Source organism: Danio rerio, chromosome 22, assembly GCF_052040795.2.
Source record: "Danio rerio strain M-AB ecotype USA chromosome 22, GRCz13ab, whole genome shotgun sequence".
Lineage (NCBI taxonomy): Eukaryota > Metazoa > Chordata > Actinopteri > Cypriniformes > Danionidae > Danio > Danio rerio.
The window spans coordinates 5,658,951-5,680,000 of record NC_141042.1 but is presented as its reverse complement, the minus strand read 5'-3'; the positions used below and the strand labels follow the sequence as shown (position 1 = coordinate 5,680,000).

Here is a 21,050-nt window from a genome sequence, read left to right as displayed (position 1 = left end):
TTTGGCCTCAGAATAAAAACATTTCATTAGAAAAGTTCTACGATTATCTGTTTAAGCATCTCCTCTTTAAACCTGCGATTTAAAAAAAAGAAAATAAACTTAATGGAAGCATTTTGTCATAACTGAAAAACTGACATTTATTTTATGAAAAAGAATACTGTAAAAAACGTTAAAAAGGCTTAATATATTTATTAAAATAGAATTACAGTACACTAAATAAGCAACGTAGTGGCGCGGTAGGTAGTGCTATCGCCTTACAGCAAGAAGGCCGCTGGGTTGTTGGTTCGAACTTAGGCTCAGATGGCGTTTCTGTGAGGAGTTTGCCTGTTCTCCCTGAGTTCGCGTGGGTTTCCTCCGGGTGCTCCGGTTTCCCCCACAGTCCAAAGACATGCGGTACAGGTGAATTGGGTAGGCTAAATTGTCCATATTGTATGGGTGTGTGGATGTTTCCCAGAGATGAGTTGTGGCTGGAAGCTGCGTAAAAACCTACTGGATGTTGGCGGTTCATTCTGCTGTGGCGACCCCGGATTAATAAAGGGACTAAGCCGACAAGAAAATGAATGAATGAATGAGTACACTAAATAAGCAAAAATTATTATTGCCCTAAATTTTTAAGCCAATTAAAATTAACATTGAGTCATTTTAACTAAAATGTCATTAAATTAAATTGAAATAACTTATAAAGCAAGAAAACTAAGTTAGAAACTGGATTAACTTTAATAAGATTTAACTCTTCGTTATAATCATTATAAAAACATGTTGTTGTGACTTATTGATAAATTTTTTACAGCGTACATTCCACCTGCTTAATCTACATTTCTTCACTAAATTAATAACTTCAAACCATACTTGTCACTCAAAACAAAAACATTATACAACAATTAAACCAAAGTAAATAATTTAAACTACATTCAGCTTGACAACTACAAGAAGCTGTCATTCAGAAGAGTGTAAATATGTCAAATCTATTGCTTAAAAATGGCTAGAAAAGGCCAAACAAAATGAGAGAGAATACATTTTTTAGGTGAGCGATTCCTTTAACCCCTTAACTGTTGCCGTCAGCCAGGACTTAAGTTTAAGCTTAAGTTTATCTAATCATGACAAATTTTATATGGTTGGAAAGATCTAAGACTTATGAATATATATTTTACTAATGTTTTTGTTCCGCAGGAGGAGTCATAGACAAAAATCCATCACCATACAAGCTACCATATTATTTGTAGGGATGGCTGACGTGAAACTGAAGTTTCGACACAGTGTCGAGATCCCGAAGCGCAAGTGTTTCGAAACACTGCACCGAAGCATGATCAGAAACACCCAAGTCCCGTGACTAAAGTGTTTCGAAACACTTGGTCACGTGACAAAAGCGATTCAAAGCATCGATCATTTCAGAGGCGTTTCAAGACCCGGAGAATAAGCATTTGACTGGCATGATCTATATTATAACTCTGTCTCGTATGGCCTAGTGGACCGTGCGTGTGCACTATGGTACTGTATTTCAAATTTATTTTGGGTTCGAATCTTGACTAGTACAAATACTCCAAAATCATGATTTTATGTATTTTAATCATGTTACTGTTTTATGGTGTAGATAGGATACAGCTGCGGATACACCATCAATTTACCATCATTTTTGTAACACTGTAAAACTATAATTATTATTTTTACAGTACTGTGATAGGTTTAGGTTTTGGATAGACGTTAATAAAATACAATAGGAAATTTAATTAATAATATAAATAATTATTGTTAACTTCTTGCCACAACTGTATCTGATCTAGCAACAACCCTGTTTTATGAACAAAACAATACAAATTTATTTACAAGGTGTTTATTCGTATGTCAGAGCAATGTTGAAACAAAACGATACAATAACAAAGCATTACCAACTGGTATTAAAGCATTTCAAAACAATTGGGTCAGTCTGGATTCGAACCCATTATTCCCGCATGGTAGTCACAAACTCTAACCGCTCAACTAAACCATTTGATGATTCAAGGCTACAAAGTGGGGTTTGATACCTCAATTTGCTCAACTGTTCTTTGCTGAAGCTGTTTCAGTGAAATACAAAAAAATGACCACTAGGTGTCACCGTAGAGTGGTGTTTCGAAACGTTTCGAAGCTTCGACACATTTGCTTCGATAGTTTCAGTGTTTCACGAAGCCTCGCTTTGCCCACCACTAATTATTTGAAAGTTTAACATGGTTTCCTTATCTGGTGACCGATAGATGTGATATTGATTTTGATATACATTACTGAATAGGCATGGGCCGGTATAAGATTCTGACGGTATATGATACCCTTGGATAAAAATTTAATGGTTTCACAGTATTGTTGTAACAGCGAGGAGTAACACTCACAACAGAAGGTAAGATCCAATATGCAGGTTTATTCACGGTCAGGCAAGCAGTGGTCAATACGGGTGCAAACAGGTGTGTGAGGACAATCCAGAATCGTAGTCAATTTAACAAGCAAGACGTCGAAAGGCAGGCGGCAGACAAGGATAACTAAATAAACAAGGCTAGGTTCAAAATACAGGAAAACAAGACAAGGAAACCGCGTTGTAATGCTACTTTACAGTGAACAAGACTCTGCTAACTGGATGGGTTCATGAATGGCTTAAGTATGGTGTGTTATCAGTCTTTGACAAGGTTCAGCTGGTGAGTGTAATCAAGCGAGATGAATGAGCAGGCGTGCGTGTCTGGGAGAAGTGCATGTATGAATGTGTAGTCCGGAGAGTTCGTGTGAGAACCAGCGATCTCTTGAGACTGATCGCTGGTTATGTGACAATTGTGATCCCTGCTCTAAAATATATTTTTTATTATTTAAGACCTTTTCAAGATCATTATCGATTAAATCTCAGACTATCACAGGGAAAAACGTTAATCAGTTTCTGTAATAGCCAGTGGAATTTTTTTACTTGCTCAATTTAAATCAAAGTTCAGTTATTTCATAGCCACATATTTTAAATAAGGTGTCAAAACAAGCAAACTCTAGTTACATATATTTTTAGCACACCCTTTCTTTAAAAAAGACAAGCTTTAAAAGCTATAATAAGCAAAATTTATGTACAACATGAATTAATTTTTTAATGCAATTTTGTTTTTTAGTATTCAATAAAATAGTTTTAGAATTCCGAGGTCTAAATCAAAGTTATTATTTATTTTGAGGGTAACTATTGTACACCTTTAACTTCTAGATTATTTTATTAAATGCTATATGAAAAACAGTCGTTTTTTAGTGTCATTTATTTAATCGACATTCGACAATCACAAGGAAATACTTATCTAAGTCTTCTGAAAATCAAACTAAAACAGAATATTTTTCACAATTGCAATGTAACATAAACAATATTAAACTAAAAGACAATCAGAATGTCTCAAAGTTTTAAAAGCTACAATAAACAACACCTGAAAAACCTTGAAAAAACTAACTTTTCCCCTTTGGAACACAATATATTTTATTTAGAGAAACATTAAAAAAATGATGGAGCAGTAAATATGTCAAGCTGCTCTCTTCGTTAGTTTCAAAAACGCAGATTTCTTTACAATTTAAAATAGCATCTTTGAATATATATTTTTTCTGCTGGCGATACTGTTTTCCTAAAAAGCTGGAAAAAAATGTAAATAAAAAATCTTACACATACCTTACGAACAGTAAAGCAGAAAATGTTGGCAATTTTAAAACCTTGACTTTTCCAACCGATTATCATCCCATGCCTATTACTGAACAACAGTTATTTATTAATGTGTGACAAGGAGGCTACGCGAAAATCACACAAAAACGTTGTTGAAACCTCAAAAGTAAACATCCATTCTATAATTTCAGAAAACAACTGTCTGGGAAAAAAAAGGATTAAATGTCATAGAAAAAACTAAATTCTCAGTTTGTGATGCAGCACCAACTATACACCAACGCACATCCTGATTCATCGCAGCAGTTGTTTAAAATCTTAAATTCAAATCAAATACTAACCAAACCACTTTAGAATTTGATGTACAAATATTGTCAAAGTATTTATAAAATATTGTTCATATACGGTTGAAGTCAGAATTATTAGACCCCCGTTAATTTTTTTCCTTAATTTCTGTTTAACGAAGAGCAGATTTTTTTCAACACATTTCTAATCATAATAGTTTTAACTAACCCATCTCTAATAACTGATTTATTTTATCTTTGCCATGATGACAGTAAATAATATTTGACTAGATATTTTTCAAGACACTTCTATACAGCTTAAAGTGACATTTAAAGGCTTAACTAGGTTAATTAGGTTAACTAGGCAGGTTAGGGTAATTAGGCAAGTTATTGTATAACAATGGTTTGTTCTGTGGACTATTGAACAAAAATTAGCTTAAAGAGGCTAATAACATTGACCTTAAAATGGTGTTTAAAAAATTAAAAAGTGCTTTTATTCTAGTTGAAATAAAACAAATGAGACTTTCTCCAGAAAAAAAAATATTATCAGACATACTGTGAAAATTTCCATGCACTGTTAAAAATTGCAGCTGAAAGTGCATCATATGCGTGTAAAACATAAAAGATTTGGATAAGTTGATCCCTGATGAACAAAGGAACTGACCTGAAGGAAAATGATCAAATTTCACATGTAGCGCAACTCATCAGTGTCAGAACCAAAGCAATGGATCATTTAGAAAAATCTGAAAGTGGGACAACCGTTGCAAGTTTCGGTTAACAGAAGCTCAGTGGTTGCATCCCGATTCCCTTGTGCTTTACGCCGTGTCCAAACTATACGCAACGCTACAAGATTCTAGCAAAAAGCTCTAGACGTGACACAACATAAGAGAAACATTTCAATACCACCCACTGCACTCACAATAAAATAGGTTATAATCAAATTAGTACCTATTTAACATTATTAAAAGTGCAGAGGCTGAGTAAGTTGTTGGTTTGCACAAAAACGTCCTTTGCTATGAAAGTAACTTTACACGATATGCCTGTTTTCCGCGTTAAATTGGACTTTGCAGACGAATAAATGCACATTTCAGGAAAGGGGGCGAGATATGATGCAATAATTGTTCCATCACGATAACTGAAATTGAATTTCAATTAATTGCACAGCCCTTTTGTAATATTTCACAATATCGCTGTTTTGTGGTGTTTTGTTGGTGTCTTATGCTGTGTTCACCAGATGCAGAAGAAGCATCAAGCGCGAGGGATTTACATGTTAAGTCAATGCAAAGGTGCGAATAGACATCCTGTGGCACGATACGCGCGAATTGCACGAAACACGCAAATTGAGAGTTTGAACCGCTCAAGTTGGAAAATCTGAACTTCAGCGGACATTCGCGCTGCGTTAACCAATCAGGAGCTTGCTCTTGTGGGGGCATGATTATGACGTAGCACCTGTTGTTATTGTCCAGGGGGGTGGGTGTGGGGGGAAATCCTCCTGCACACACTGACAGCGGTTCATCGCGAATGTGCGTCTGCTCTGAAGTGAATTTGGAGCGCGAATGAAGCGGGTAAACTCAAAAGTTAAAGAAACTCAAAAGGTGAACACAGCAGTAAGAAGCAAAAATGTGAATGAGATCTAAAACAGGTTTTGTAAAATACATATATGTAATATAATAAAATATACAATTAATGTTTCAATATTTTCATAAACTTTAAGTTACATAACTTTTGTTTCGTTTTACTTTTTAAAGGCGGCACGGTGGCTCAGTGGTTAGCAATGTCACCTCACAGCAAGAAGGTTGCTGGTTCCAGTCCTGGCTGGCCCAGTTGGCATTTTAGTGTGGAATTTGCATGTTCTCTCCCTGTTGGCGTGGCTTTCCTCCAGGGGCTCCGGTTTCCCAACAGTCCAAACACATGCGCTATAGTGAATTAAGTAAATTGGCTGTAGTGTATGAGTTTGTGTGTGAATGGGGGTTTCCTAGTACTGGGTTGCAGCTGGAAAGGCATCCGCTGCATAAAAAATACGCTGGAATAGTTAGTGGTTCATTCCACTGTGACGACCCCTTTTAAATAAGCGACTAAGCTGAAGGAAAATGAACGAATGATGACTTTTTGAAATTTAACAACTAAGTATGTCTTCTTTAAAATGAGACCAAGCCTAAACATGTGCACCAAAACATTTAAGATTTCTGATCGTTCAAGTTGAACGTGATTGTCACAAAAAAGTGGGACCAAAGGGGTTAAAGCCGGCCAGTGTTTTAAAGCTCCCCGATTCAGCATATTAGGCCCTTAATTGGACTCTTCGAGGACGACCGGCTCCACCAAAGCCCGATCCTGAGGGGAACAGAGTCTGATAAAACACAGCGTTCTTAAACCTGGAATGCAATAATCTGCTCCAAGATATAATTTTTCATGTTTAGCTGATAGACATCGACGGCCCCGAGAAGAATCCAACAAGATTAAACAGCAGATGTTAGCAGATCCAGCAAGTCAAAGTTCAGCGTTTCAAAGCGCTCGCTTTGGAAAAAAAAAAAACATCACTTGTGTTTTCAATGGCCTCCATCGGCTACTGGACAAATTTGTTCCCAGAATCCTATTTTAAGGGCACGGTAGCATTTTTTTCCTTTCCTCCCTTCTGAACTGAAAACTAGAGGGTGAACGTGTAGAAAAGAGCTGCAAAAGTGGCCCAAAATGTCCCTTTGATTGAGCCGATCAGAACAGAACGATCCATTCAATTTGCTATGGAGACAGAAAAGTGGATTTTAAAGCCATGACGGCTGCTAGTTTTGAGAAAAATGCGATGTATTATTGTTGTTTTCACTGCATTCCTGGGCCACCCTCGTAGTGATGTCATAATGGCGCCATTGTGCTCCTGTCTGCGTTTTTAAGTGAGGGAGAACAATATATTTTGCTAGACTTTGGTGTGATTTTATTGCTGTATATTTACATTTCAATTCAGATTTAAAAAACCAACGTTTTTGCAGGTGTTATTGATTTTGATGGTTATTAAACATACTTTCTACACTGTAAAAAAAAAGATTACAGAAATTAAATGTGAAAACCGGTTGCTTTTAAAGCAATTAGTCGACTTTACTTAAGAGGTAAGTAAACCCATTGCCTTAAAATTTGTGCATAATTATAAAAGTAAGTTAAAAGGGAAATGAAGCACTCAGTAAAGTTTACATAATTTTGCTAATTGATTTCTACTTTAATGAAAATATATTAAACAAACTCGATTAATGTAAGCATTTAGCAGAAAACAGCATGTTTTACTATACATTGCTAGGGCGCTGACCTCTATATCGTTGTGTTGGACGTCACAGGGTTGGTTCTGTTCCCTCAGCTGAACAGATGCGGTGGAAGTAAAGGACTGAACACGGAGACTGAACAGCCTAATTTAACCCAATGCGGGAAGTTGTCGGCATGGAGCTGCTGCAAATACAAGCATCAGATGTGTGTCTAATATAAAAAGTTACAATAGGTTTACTGACTTTTTTAAATAAAGTAAATAATCACATTCTACAGTGTCGTCATAAACAACAGAAATTAGCATGCTTTGTAAGATTATTGTGCATTATTAATCGAAATCAGAATTAACTTTCTGTTTTGGTCCATTAAATTGGATTAATGGATTTGATGCATTCATCTTCAAATTTCTGATCATTTTTCACCTTGAGCTAAAATAATTTTCCATATCAATATGAGCAGCACATCTGTTTTCAGCAATAAATCAGCAATTTTTTTGTATTATTATAAGTGATTATTTTTTAAAAATGACAATTCATCAATTTGTTATTATTAAATTATAAATAATGAACATTATTATTATTACTATTATTATTATTACATTTAGAATTGTTTCTAAAAAATAATAGGACACTGAAAACTGTATTTGTTCAGCTGAGGGAACAGAACCAACCTTGTGACATTAGATGCAACGATAGAGAGGGCAGCATCCTAGTAATGTATAGTAAACATGCCGTTTAGCATGGCAGGTACAAGTAACATTCATTCCTTAATTTTCCTTCAGCGGAACGAACCACCAACTATTCTGGCATATGTTTTGCGCAGCAGATGCCTTTCCAGACACAACCCATTACTAGAAAACACCCATACTCTCATATTTACATGCTACGGCAAATTTTGTTTACCCAGTTTACCTATATTTGGACTGTGTGGGAAACCCATAGGAAACAGGAACATGGGGAGAACATGCAAACTCCACACTGAAATGCCATTTGGCCCAGCCGGGATTCAAACCTGCAACCTTCTTGCTGTAAGGCGACAGTGCTAACCACTGAGCCACCTTTTTTAAAATAGTTCAAAATAGTTTTTTCTTTTTACAAAAGGACTTTTTGGAATATGGTTTTAAATATTCATTACTAAGCCTATCACTGTCTAAATCAGCAATAAAAAGTCCACTTTTTAGCCATTTTACATATAGTCATTTGCCCTGGTAGTAATTTCTATCTTAACAGTTATAGTGCCGCCTGTGGTTACTAATGATTTTATTTTATTTGCGTGCTTCTCTAGAATTATATGACATTTGCTGACCTAATTTAGCAAAGTTTGGAGTTTTGTCTAAGATTCAGTAGCTTTTGTGAATATTTTGTCATTTTCTGCCACTTTTTATACAACAATGTTGTCACATCCGTCAGTGACCACCCGAGGGCGCTGTAGTGCCTACTGAGGAAAGACCCAGGAAAGACTACATTTTCATTCTTTCGCGCACACACCCGGTCTGTCATCTACACTGATTTACAACCACAGCTGTCTTCTTTCTCCGTGATTACCAGGACTATATATTCAGTCATTCAACCACTGTTTGTCATCGTGTCGTTTGTCTTTCTTGTACCCAGTAAGTCTGTTTTTCCTAGTTGTTGTCCCTGATCTTGCCTTGTAACTTGCTATAGTCTAGTTCATGTTTATCTGTCTTAGTTTCTTGTTTTGTTGTTTATTTGTTACTTTGCACTTTGATATTTTGGATTTTTGTTCACTGTTTTTGGACTTTAATATATTAAAATCTGCACTTGAATTCGCTATCTTTTGTTCCTGTTTTTGTTATTGTTTTGATCACGCCTAACGTGACAAATGCTGTAAAAATACAAACAATTTACTAAACTGATCTAGGGAATTAAGAGAATTGGACAACGCTAGTTTTGTTGGGGCTTAGTGGAAAGTAGCTTTCTTAATAAAGAGCAGTGAGTGATTTTTGTCCTTTGCTGTTTGATTAATACTGATAAACACAGTCAGTGCACTGTCATTTTAAGATCTGCACGGGTCTAATATAGTGTTACACACGCATTTTCATTCTCAACTCTTTGTTCATTTAATACATAACAAACACATCTTTAAGAACATGTATAAATCTAACATGCTTTAACAAGTCAAGCACGTCTTATGCGTCAATTACACAATTTTACTTATTTTCATGTTAAATTGGACTAACAACTCACCAACAAATGCGCATGGAAATGTGCATGTGCTGGAAAGAGGGCGAGATATGATGTAACAATTGTTTTATCTCAATTATTGAAATTGAAATTAAAATTGAATTTCGATTAATTACACAACCATAATAAAGAAAAACAATTTTTAAATATTACACAATATTGCTGTATTGTGGTATTTTGATCAAATAAAAGTAGCCTTGGTGTGACTATACAAACATTTATTACAAGTCTGGAATTCTCGATTCTGATTGGTCAGTCTCAACCTTCGACCTATGTTATTCCCAGTTAACAACCTCTAGATAAAACCGGCTTATCCAGTTTCGTTTCTGCCAGCTCTGCGTTTTTGACAGTTTGGTGCCATCTTGCGACTAAATAATTTGCAGGTTAGTGTATACTCCCATCAGCTGTTTCCTTTCTGTCAGATTTGCATTTAATTAAATTATTTTTAAACTACTTAGGCTCAAGAACAATGACTTGTTTCTAATATTCATGTTTTGTGGCAATTAGCCATGTAATGCACAGGATAAAGCACATCCAGGAGGTTGTTTTCACAGAATAAAGCCCTTTAGTCTTACCGATGAACCTGTCAGGTTTTATTCTATGATAACAACCACCTGGATGTATTTTATCCCTTACTTAACAAATTAGACCACAAGCTTTTGAACTGAAATTCCTTTTCAAGGCCTGAAAATCATAACAATAGATCACAATTCCCTTCAGTCCTGCTATTTGTGCATGCCTATAATTTTACATGATATATTACCTCAGCAACGTACTGCACATCCATCACTACATCATGTACGTGCAACTTCTTCAAAGTACTTTAAGCTAATGCAATAGCGCTGGTGTGTGTGTGTACACTGTGTTTATGGTGTAGCAAGAGGCAGCAAATGTCCGACTTTCTCCAGGAAATTGCTAAAGGGATTAAGGGGTATGTGTCAGTTCACTGTGAAAAAAACACAGTCCTGCCAAATTCTTCCCGCCCAGGAAAATGCATGTTAACACCTAGTACTCGATTCCTCCTGTACTTAATCACAATTGGATATTCTGCATTATGAACGGTATAAAAACAAGTGAAAAGAGGAAAACAGAAACCTGTGGGTTTACTTCTGTGAGATCTGCTTTTGAAATACAGGAATTTGCTGCAGATTATAGCTTCTCATTGCCAAATACATTTCAAAAGGTCATGGTATGCCTATATGTGAATATATTGTGCTTCTTTAATCCTCATTTGTAAGTTGCTTAATATATATATATATATATATATATATATATATATATATATATATATATATATATTATAACCAAAGATCGATAAAACCAAATGAATTTACCAAAACCATATATATATATATATATATATATATATATATATATATATATTAAGAAACATTTTAACAAATATATATATTAAGAAACATATTAATAAAAATAAGTAAAATACCTTTTAAAATAACTAAAATATCACTTATTTAATCACATCTAGACTAAAAACTGCATTATATTTTAGCTACAGGTAATTCGCTTAATACCATTGTGCATACAGAAACATATAAGATTTATTTACATTGGTTTCATTAGCTTGTTCAATATAAACAATCATTGTATAAAAAGCCTCCTTAAAAAAACATTATTTTTCCACAGTAAAGAAAAGCCCAGCAAAATACAGATTTAGAGCAACACAATAATAAACTGTCTTGCATTTTGGATCCACTATTCCTTTAAATCGATTCTCCAAAGATTGACCGCGCCAAACAGCTCATGGCCGGACTGGTTCTGCTCCGGCGAGCAGCCATCTGGGAAAAGGTCAGACAAAATCTCTGAGACTGATTGGATAATGGCTGCATGGCCTCAAGTTTGGGAGACGAGAGTAAATGACCTGCGGTAGAAATGTCAGATTCTAACACGTCCACAGGGTTTAGTTAAATTGTGTGTCCTACCATATTGTGGGTTTGATGTAAATCACAAATAACTAACATATCTAGTAGAAATGTAGCATTATTAAAAGGTATATCAATTTTATAGTGACAAAAATCATTAAAGATATCAATGTCATCACAGATTTGTTAAAGTGATGCAAAAATATAGCACACACACTTATTCCATCAAGTTTGATATACAGTATTTGCATTTTGAATTTGTTTGCTTGTGTTTGTATTATTTAATGTACATTTTGTTGTATGTGTTTTTAGGTACATTTGATTTACTTATTCAAGCCCAGCAGGCACACAACATCATGAGACGTTATTATTAGATTATGACGTCAGGTGACCAAAATTCAATGTCTTGCCAGTGTCTAAGGACAATGTTATTTTGACGTCCAATAACGACGTCAAAATTACGTTGACATTTGGTTGATTTTAGGTTGTGTTGGAAAGTGACCAAAATCCAACGTCTGATAGAAGTCATAGTGGTAACGTTCACAGAACGTCAAGGTGTAACATGATTAGGCGTAGACATTTGGTTGATTTTAGGTTGATTTTAGGTTGGACATTGACGTCGGCCTGATTTTGGGTTCTGACGTCAACTCGATTTTCATTTCCAAAGTAAATCCAATATACCCTACGATTTTGGGGTAAAACATCAATATGACGTCATGTTGATGTCCTGTGCCTGCAGGGGGGTATTACTTGTTTAACCTGCACTTGGAAATCTGCTTCACAAGGATCCATACTGTATTTGTTTTTTTCCCCAATATTGAAAGAAGCTGCTTTATAAAAGCTAACCAATTGTTGTGGGATTTGATAAAAATATAATATAATTAACTGTCTATATAACATAATTTACATTACAGCCTTTCATGATCAGCTAATAGTATTGTTACAGCATTTACCGCGAGTTATCAAAATCGCAATAATCAATAAAACGTTTAATGATGATTTAAAAAAATGAAAAATGCTAATACTAACAGTCCGAAATTTTAACTTAAAACCAGCAATCATGACAACACTAATATCTAGAACGTACACTAAAAAAGCTAGAGTTTAAATAAGGACCATAAAGTCTGACCCCATGTTTTCACTTGCTCAGATATTTGGATCACATTATCTCTTCTATTTTTAAGCTAACGTGAAACATATTTTCGTCCGTAACACTGCACTGCGTCTATAAATCGCACATGGAAGCATTTCACCATATCCGCCAACCAATCTACTAATATTTCATCCTCATGAAAGGCCGCAGACTCAAATTATTGTAGGGTAAACACTATTTAACTCAAAACATGGACATGGACGTAAAGTGACCTTCTCAGTGGGAAAATCCATTCATTTCAACCCCAAAAGACGCCTGAAATTTATTTAGTTTGATGTATTTTCTCATTGCCAGTTTTGTTTCATAAGTATACTGACCTGTGAACACAAATATCCGCTTCTATTTCTGATCGACAGATTGCAGTCACTCATTTTCAAGTCACATTCAACTTCACAGCATGGCCTTTCTACCACTTCAATGGGACGTTTTGTAATAAGTGTGCAATATTTTTTCAATAGTGGGCACATAAAACGAATTAATCTAGCACGGAGGTTCAAATGAAAGATTTAGTGGAGACTTGCTGTCTCACAAGGTGTCCGCGGCACTAAAAACGTCAAACCCGAAGCCAATGCATTATAGGCCAGCGTCTCCACGTGTGTGAGCTTGTACTTCATCAACCACAGCAGAAATTTCCAGAAGGTCTGTTTATGGCATGCTTGTAAAGTAAAAATGCAGCAGTCTAGCCTATCAAAGTCAGTTTCATGCCGTGGTTTGAACTTGTCTGGCCGCCTAATTCAATCCTTCCAACCGCATCCCATTCATGATGGACCGAGTTTGAAAGGATGCATAAAATTTCCTTTCACAGCTTCCAAACTTTCCAAATGGGTTGCAGCACACTCTCGGACGCATTTAAATATTTATCAGTTGCTTGCCGATGCATCTTCAAAACAATTTAACACAGAAACTATTCAATAACACTGCTAAGTATTACCATGAATGTCTGACAAAGGAAAAAGCTAATTGTTTTGATCTGGAGTATGTTTAATGAGTTTAAACTCACTTTACAACAGAGATCTTTTTATAAATTACTCTGAAATCCAAGTCTCTACACTCAAAATGAAAACCTTACAAAATTAATAACATATCAGTAGATAGATACACTGAAAAAAAATTAAGAGATGATTCCTTGGATTTACTCAATTTTTTTTTACGTTAAGTGGCTGTAAACAATTTATTTGGACTGAATTTAAACAAATTAAGTAGAATTTTTTTTAATTTGTTTGTTTAAAATCAACACAAATAAATTGTTTGCAACAGTTTTGCAGACATCATTTTTTCAGTGTAGATAGATAGATAGATAGATAGATATATAGATAGATAGATAGATAGATAGATAGATAGATAGATAGATAGATAGATAGATAGATAGATAGATAGATAGATAGATAGATAGATAGATAGATAGATAAGATTAAGTTATATTACAACATGCAGACTGTCAACAACTTTACATGCAAAACAAGTAATTTATCATGTAATATACAGATAAAATGTCACTCACCAGACTAAATTACGCATTGTGGCAGTAAAGTTCACATGAGGATGTTGGAAGTGAAGTGAACCTCTCCAGATCATGTCATTTCACATCGAAGTCGGACGTCCATTTGCCAATCCTACTATGGAGAAGGTGTTTCTCTTAGTATTCATGATCCATATATTAGCCTTTCGACGAATACCAAGCGACGTCAGAAAAACGCGATTAATATTTAAAGGTCAAGACTTTTATATAGGAAAGTGAGCGAACGACGTCAGAATAATTTAAGTAATGTTTCTTAAATACTCGTTTGCTATAGGAAGGCGGTCTGCTACATCATCGCGGTCTAATTAATATTCATGAGAATAACCGTTGCCGTAGGACTACCGATTCGCGCGCAGCCGAGCTGAGGTAAGGATGTCCAATTAACAGCTAAAATTTGCTGTAAAACCTGATGAATTAGTTCCCAGACCACACGAACGCTGTCACTCCATCATCAGAGAGAGGGAAAAAAAGCTGGATGGAGACCGAGAGTTGTCTAATTATTGTCCCAGAGGATCCTCACAGTGCATTTATGATTCACCTCAGTGCGTTTTTCTCCAGCTCCAGAGATTTCTTCGCTATGGCAATAACATTAGCCTTTAGCCGGACGAGAAAAGCTTTTAGTGCTTTAATGCTATCTCTCTTTCACTCTAACTCACTCTCTCTCTCTCACCTCCTTGCCCCCCTCTTTTCAACCTCCTGACTGTTTTATTCCTTAAAGGAAAAGTTTACCCAAAATGAAAATTCTGTCATCGGTTATTCATTTATATGTTGTTCTATGTTGTGTATTTTTAATGTGTGACGTGGAAAAGAAAACCTTAACAACGTAAATCTATTTTAAAGGTGTCAAAAAACTTTTTGTTTTGGCCATAGCCAAAAAATACATAATGCCTCAAAATCTTTGATTTCTTTTTATGCCATAAACCATTACAATATTAAGTAAAGAGCACATTCAATTGAAGATACTTTGTAAATTTCCTAATGTAAACAAATTAAAACTTATTTTTAATTAATACTACTAATTAGCCCTTTTCATTATTATGCCCTTTTTATTTTTATTTTAGATATTTTTCCATTTATTTGTTTATGTTTTTTTTTTTTTTTTTTTTGCTTGTGAATACATACTTTTTATGGCTCTGTCGGGATGGAATGGGTGTTCTTTGATTGGTTTATCTGGTTATACAGTATGTATTACATTTTTCTGAAATAATAAAGGTGTTAAAAAACAAACTACTAATTAGTGTTCTCAGTTGTAATTAGTAGCGTGCATTGGTTAGAGCTTAATTTGATCAACTTTAACATTATTTTCCGTTTTTCCCTCAAATTCCAGTTTCAAATACAGCTGAAGTCAGAATTATTAACCCCCCTGTTTAGTTGTCCCCAAATTCTGTTTAACAGAAAGATTTTTTTTCAACACATTTCTACACATACTAGTTTTAATAACTCATTTCTAATAACTGATTTATTTTATCTTTGCCATGATGACTGTAAATAATATTTTATTAGATATTATTCAAGACACTTCTATACAGCTTAAAGTGACATTTTAAGGCTTAACTAAGTTAATTAGGTTAACTAGGCAGGTTAGGGTAATTAGGCGAGTCATTGTATAATGATAGTTTGTTCTGTAGACTATCGAAAAAATATAGCTTAAAGGGGCTAGCAATTTTTACCTTAAATAGTTTTTAAAAAATTCAAAAATGCTTTTATTCTTGCCGAAATAAAACAAAGAAGACTTTCTCCAGAAGAAAAAAAAAATCAAACATACTGTGAAAACTTCCTTGCTCCGTTAAACAACAATTGGGAAATACATAAATACATAAGGATTATTAAATAAAGTAGATTATTTGTTTTAAGGCTACACTATCCCATAATAGAGTACAGTTTTCCTGAAAACTTTTCAGAATGTGTGCAAACAATGTTTCGTTTTTATAGTAAAAATTTTTTGGAATTATTACATTATGTTTTATTGCTTAAATGTGTTTCAGGGGAAGACCGAACAAGAGAATTTACTTTTGCGTATTGTCAACACCGATTGTACTTAGGCATGGGACTATAATCGTTTTAAGGTATACCACGGTTTGGAAAAGTCAAGGTTTTAAAACCGTCAACATTTTCTGCTATAACGTTCCTAAGGTATGTGCAAGATACTTTTTAAAACTTTTTTTTTATAACAACAGTATCTCTAGCAGAAATTAAATCCAAAGATGCCGTTTTCAATTGTAAAAAAAATCTGTTTTTGAAACTAATGAAGACAGCAGAAGTCAATGATTCATTTGAATTATTTAGCCTGACATGTTTACTGCTCCAAAATATTTTAAATGTTTATCAAAATAAAATATATTGTGGTTTAAAAGGGAAAAAGGTTTTAGTTTTTTATCCAGACAATTAAAAATACCTTATTTTAGAGCAGTAATCACAATACCGTAAAACCGGGGAATTTTTATCCAAGGTTATCATACCGTCAGAATCTCATACTTTTTAAAGTAATTCAAAGAAGAGCTTACAAATACATATCAGATGTTAGTAATGTATAAAAATGTAAACAGTCCCATCTTTCCTCCAGCAGTAAATCCTAGGTATGTTGGTGAAAATAATACCATGGAGTGATTTAAAGTTGATTTGTTGCCATTTCAACATTCATTTTGATAACTATAACCACAGGATTTAGTTTACTAGTAACCATCAGAACATACAAATACAAATTAGTAGTTTTCAAACCTGAGATAACCTCTTTTTCCAACATTTCTTTCAGATTGTGTGTGAAAGCAACTTTCAGAGACATGAAGGAAATTTACTCCCCTTGGTTTGTTTGTTTTGCCGGCCTGTGTGCCAGCGTAGTGAAGAAGTGTGGCTTGTTTTGGTCCGAGTGGGCAGTGGTTGTTCGGATGCCATGCCAGACCGTTGCTCTGCTCGGAAGAGACGCCCACACACATACTCACACACACACACACATGCTAACACAAACACACATCGGAGGCCTTGGTGGTATGTGGCAGATGCCCAGAGCTTCAGCCCACTCCTGTGTGCCAAGAAGAATCCCTCTGTTCATGAAGCTGACCGTCACAACAGACTAAACAAGGGAAAAAAAGTCTTTCTCTTGTGTAAAAGTATGACAGACTTTCCCATGGCACAGACCGTGAGGAATTCTGAATGATGCAAGTTGCTTGCAAGATGTGACCTGGTGGTAACTCTTGAAATGAGTTGGAACATACAATGAAATTCATTGCGCATTGCTAGTCATTTCTATAGGACTGCATGAATTTGTAAGGCTCCACCATGTGGCGAAAAGACAGAATTGTTGCCAAATAAAATAAACTGATTCCCAGAAATCTGTGTCTACAGAACCACAACAGCTGTATGCATTGGCTGTATGGGTTAGATTTTAAAATATTTTTTCAAATGTTAAAAAACTATATTCTCGCCCAGCTTAATAAGAACAAAGCTGTGATGCTGAGGATTGTGGACATATTCAAGACTTTCAAGATCACTTACTTTTTCAAGCTCACATACTGTAGTTCTTTAAAGTAAATGGTGTAGTGCATTTGAACATGCTATACTATAATGAATGTGGGCATCACAGTGGGTAGAACAATCCCCTCACAGCAAGAGGGTCATTGGTTTGAGCCCAGGCTGGGTCAGTTCGTATTTCTGTGTGGAGTTCCAAGTTTTCCCTGTGTTCATGTGAGTTTCCTCCGGGTGCTCCGGTTTCCCTCACATGTGCTGTAGGCATATTTAATAAACTAAATTTGCCGTAGTGTATGTGTGAATGAGTGTGTATGGATGTTTCCCAGAGATGGATTGCAGCTGGAAGGGCATCCGCTGTGTGAATCATGATGTTGGCGATTCATCCGCTGTGGTGACCCCTGATTAATAAAGGGACTAAGCCAAAAAGAAATGAATGTATCTGTGTGACTTAGTGTGTATGGGTGTTTCCCAGTGTTGGGTTGAGGCTGGAAGGGCATTCGCTGCGTAAAACATGCTGGATAAGTTGGCGGTTCATTCCTCTGTGGCGACCTCTGATTATTAAAGGGACTAAGCTGAAAAGAAAATGAATGAATGTGTTGTGGTGTAGTATTTACAACACGGGTAATGACTGCTAAAGCATACTGTATTATTAACTATAGTGAACTAATAATCATTCTGATTGTCACAGTCTCTCTTGGCAGTCTCTCAAAGTCTCTGCTCTGTCTTTCTGTGTGACATTTGTGTGCCTGTCCTGTTCTTTGGTTTGCTTTAAGTTTTTTTTTTTTTTTTTTTACATCTATTCAGAACGTCCTTGCTAAATCTGCCTACTAAATCTACTAAAAAGGAAGTGAAGTGAAAGTGAAGTACGTCACGTGACTTACATTTTGATTTACAGAACATAACTTAATCATAACCAGAACATAACTAAACCATAACCTAAACATAAGCACAACATAACCAGAACTTAACCTGAACATAAGCAGAACATAACCTGATCATAAGCAGAACATAACCAGATCATAGCCAGAACATAACTAAACCATAACCTAAACATAAGCACAACATAACCAGAACTTAACCTGAACATAAGCAGAACATAACCTGATCATAAGCAGAACATAACTAGATCATAGCCAGAACATAACTAAACCATAATCTAAACATAAGCACAACATAACCAGAACTTAACCTGAACATAACCTGAACATAACCAGATCATAGCCAGAACATAACTAAACCATAACCTAAACATAAGCACGGCATAACCAGAACTTAACCTGAACATAACCTGAACATAACCAGATAAAAGCCAGAACATAACTAAACCATAACCTTAACATAAGCACGGCATAACCAGAACTTAACCTGAACATAACCAGATCATAGCCAGAACATAACTAAAACATAACCTGAACAACAACCTGACAATTGACAACTCTACTGAGCAATTGATTCTCTGTTAATCCAATACGTCAGACCCGGGTGCTATGTTTTTTCCAGTGAGTGTAGTTCAGAAAGGGGCGTGTGATGGCGAAGATGGTATTTTTCAGATTTCTCTTTAGTTTTTTAGAGGTGGGGAGGGATTGGTTAGCGGGTGTTTAATCTGTTATTTCCTTTGATTTGGCACTGCTTATTTTCCTTCCCTCTATCAGGTTTGTTTTAATTGATTTGTTTGCTTATTCTGCATTTTATGTACACATTTGTAAATATACTTTGGGTGATTAAACTTTTTTTTTATCTTTATTGTAAATAAATCGAACCACTTATTGCCACCTCCGTTATCCTTTATTATTAATAATTCACAAGAAACTATTTTTGAATGGTGGTCCCTCATATATGAGGATAATTATTCATTCATCATTCATTTTCATGTCAGCTTAGTCCCTTTATTAATCAGGGGTCACCACAGCGGAATGAACCACCAACTTATCCGGAAAGTTTTTTACACAGCGGATGCCCTTCCAGCCACAACCCATCTCTGGGAAACATCCGCACACACACTACGGACAATTTAGCCTACCCAATTCACCTGTACCACATGTCTTTGGACTGTGAGGGAAACCGGAGCACCCAGAGGAAACCCACGCACAGGCAGGGAGAACATGCAAACTCCACACAGAAATGCCAACTGAGACGAGGTTAGAACCAGCGACCTTCTTGCTGTGAGGCGACAGCACTACCCACTGCGCCACTGCCTCGCTTGAGGATAATTATATCTATATCATATTAAAGATTGAAATCCTTTGATTTAAATTATTAAAAGATTCCTCACACAATAAAAAATGTTCTTTTACCATCTTTTATAAACCAGAAATAGTACTTTAATGGCACTGCTGCTAAAAAATATGTATATAATTTCCTTCATCATACCTTCATGTCTTCTAATCATATATTATAATTTATACATATGAGGTGATTTATCTGAGAGCCTGATACAGAACGGTCACATCTGTGGCAACCAGCATCCTATTGAGCAGATGAGCATGAAATCCTAAAAGACTGCCCGCACTGGAGGCTCCTGACCACAGATGGGCCTCCACATCTGGCAGCCACTCCTGCGCTCACATCAAAGTCCCATCCTGGACCGAGAGGACAGGTGGCGCGCTAATCCATTCAATGAGGCCTGCACACAGCCAGGCTGTATCCAAAACTGCAACTATACCCTTAAATAGTGCACTATTTAAAGGTGCAGCCATTTGTAGTGGTGTCCAAAACTGTAGTGGACATTCTGAAGTGCACTCAATCAATCCCACAATGCACCACAATAACAAAAAAATGGCTAGAATACACCATAATGCACTGTGAGAGATTGTGTGAGTATTTGTAATTCGTTCGGAACATATTAGGTTTAGCATCCACGATAGACGTCCAGTGTATTTCAGCCTCAGGTGCCAAGGCTGGAGCTCTGCACAAGGGCTGCGTCCGAAACCGCAAACTTCCACACTATATAGTACGCTAAAATCAGTATGCGAGCCAAGTAGTATGTCCGAATTCATAGAATTCGAAAATCAGTATGCGAGAAGTACCCGGATGACTTACTACTTCCGGCGAGATTCTAGAGTGCGCATCCCATGCATGCTGCGGTATCCCATGATGCCCCACGAGCAAATTCATGAATGGGAGTAAAGCATGGCGAATTGACGTAGGTAGGTCACGTGATCATGACAAAATGGCAGATGTAGTATGTCCGAATTCCATTCATACTTTTTACGTTCATACAGTATAGAGCGTACTTTTCTAACGGCCGAGTAGTACGTAGGTAGGTCACGTGACCATGACAAAATGGCAGATGTAGTATGTCCAAATTCCATTCATACTTTTTACGTTCATACAGTATAGAGCGTACTTTTCTAACGGCCGAGTAGTACGTTTAAATTCAAATGCAGTACCTACTGAGTAGTAGGCGGTTTCAGACGCAGCCAAGACGTTTTGCCAGAGGAGAAATGGTCATGTACAACTGTGCCTGGTTTCTCTCTAGTTTTTTTTTTTCCTTCACTTTCGTCAATTGGTGACGTTTGTTCCTCTGTCGCCAGTGGCTTGCTTGGTTTGTTTTTCAGCAGTGAAATTTAAACCACACTGAACTGAACTTCAGCTCTGAAAACTCAATTTCAATTTACTAGAACTTCTATGTTGAAAGCGCTGTATAAATAAACATGAATTGAATT

The 21,050-nt window shown here is 35.9% G+C and overlaps 2 long non-coding RNA genes across 2 annotated transcripts in view; one reads left to right on the top strand and one right to left on the bottom strand.

Annotated features, from left to right (window-relative positions):
• The window catches only part of LOC147838363 (uncharacterized), a 24,220-nt gene extending 9,592 nt beyond the window's left edge, over positions 1-14,628 (bottom strand). The window contains exon 1 of the long non-coding RNA XR_015521615.1: positions 13,903-14,628. This is a non-coding gene — a long non-coding RNA (uncharacterized LOC147838363). The remainder of the gene's footprint in view (positions 1-13,902) is intronic.
• On the top strand, positions 14,152-21,050 carry LOC147838362 (uncharacterized). The gene is made up of 3 exons (XR_015521685.1): positions 14,152-14,286; positions 15,906-16,053; positions 16,673-21,050. It is a non-coding gene; the product is annotated as an uncharacterized LOC147838362 (long non-coding RNA).